Source organism: Octodon degus, unplaced genomic scaffold, assembly GCF_000260255.1.
Source record: "Octodon degus isolate 3935 unplaced genomic scaffold, OctDeg1.0 scaffold00007, whole genome shotgun sequence".
Classification (NCBI taxonomy): Eukaryota; Metazoa; Chordata; class Mammalia; order Rodentia; family Octodontidae; genus Octodon; species Octodon degus.
In genome coordinates, this window is record NW_004524583.1 from 9,348,939 (window position 1) to 9,350,989 (window position 2,051).

Consider the following 2,051-nt stretch of genomic DNA (forward strand, 5'->3'; position numbering starts at 1 on the left):
ATCTCGCCGGCCCAACAAAGGGATTTTTTTTTTCTTTCTCGGAACCGGGGATTGAACTCAGGCCCTTGCGCTTGCCAGGGAAGTGCTTATCCCACTGAGCCAGCCATCTCCCCGGCTGAACTAAGGGATTTTTTAAAAAATAATTTTTCCTAAAATAAAGTCATAACTTTTCTGAGGATATAAAAATAAACACTTGCTAAAAATTCTATTTAATATAGCCATGAAACTGGTGAGCTAAATTCAAAGGCAATCCTAACGAGAAAGAATTGATAGATAAGCCGTATTCAAGTGAAGGCTCAGGGCTGGGGTTGTAGCTCAGCGGTAGAGCACTTGCCTGGCATGCACAAGGGCCTGGGTTTGACTCCCAGTAGAAAAAAGAAAAATCCCTCTGCAGCCACCTAAATCAGTTGGCATCTCGCTCAAGTGAAGGCACAGGAAGGGAACACTAGTTTCCTGTGCACTGGGGAGGGTGTCAGTTGAGCACTGACTACTGGACAGGATGGCATGGGCTTGACTTCACTTTTTTGTTTGGCTTCTTCCCCTATTGAAGGCCTCCTCTTTTTCCCTTTATTTCAGCCCACTTGTGGTACATGATGTCAGCATCCCTGTGGGGACCTGGTACGTGCACAGAACACAGCTCAACATCTTTCTCCGTCCTTCTCCTCCCTCCTCCCTCCCCCCTCCCCCGTCCCACCTCTTGATCTCCTTACTTTGTTGTTGTTGTGTTGTTTCTGAACTCAGGCCCTTGCACTTGCCAGGCAAGCACTTATTAAACTGAGCTGTCTCCCCTGCCCCTTCCTTACCGTTTTAAACAGATCTGTCTTCATACTCCCTCTCATCTGCCTTCTTTTGCTGTATATGCTTTGAGTTTCTCATGTAAGAGACACCACACGGTACTAAGCTTGTATGCCTTATGTATTTCACTTAACATTGTAGTCTTTTTTATTTGTTTAACATTATAGTCTTAAGGAGCATCATCCATTTTCCTACAAATGGCTCGCTTCTTTACGGCAGAGTAGTACTCCACTGTGTATAAATAGTACATTTTTTAATCCATTCATCTGTTGATGGACAGACAGGCCACTTCCAACGATTAGCTATTACGAACTGAGCTTCTGTAAGAGAACATGCATCTGCCATTGCAATATGGTGTCTTTAATTCTTCCCCAGTACTTTTTCTATTTTTTATTTTGAGACAGAGTCTCACTAAGGCACTAAATTGCCCAGACTGGGCTAGAAATTGCAATCATTCTGCCTCAGCTTCCCGGGTGAGGATCCACTAGGATTACGGGTGTGCACCACCATGCCCAGCTCAGAATGTGTGTTTCTTTACAAGCATTCTTTTGCTTTGCTATCAGTTACCTACAACCTAGAGAGCAGCTTGGAGACAGTGAGAAGCAGGTAACCTGGGAAGGTACACTGATGTGGGCAATGCACAGCTTTCCACCATGTGTACTGTGCTGTTCTTAACACAGGAAATTAGCACTGGAAAGGTTCTGTGACTGTGGTGGTGGTCACGTGGAACATATACATTTATTAAAACTCACTGCACTGCAATTAAAATGGGCATCTTGTCATATGGAAATTACATGTCAATGAAGTTGATTTAAAAGAGGAAAAAGTAGGGCCGGCCAAATAACTCAGCAGATTAAAGTGCCTGCAAGCAGGCGCAGGTACCTGGTGTTCGATCCTCATCCCTGGGCCCTACATGCCGGCTCCGCCCCTGGGGCACGCTGAGATGGCAATTGAGATTGGGCATGGTGGTGTGCGCCTGTAATCCCAGCACTTGGGAGGCTGTAAACAGGTGGATCACTATGAGTCTGATCTAGTAGTGAGACCCTGAACACCCTGTAGACTCTTCCCTAAAAAATACACATAAAATAAAATAAGATAGAAAAAGTGAGCTAGACAGGGGTGCACACCTGTAATCCCAGCATTTAGGAGGCTGAAGCAGGAAGATCATTGTGAGTTCAAGACCAGCCTGAGCTACAAAGTGAGCTCAAGGCCAGCATGAACTGCATAGTGAGACCCTGTCTCAAAAGGACAAAAAA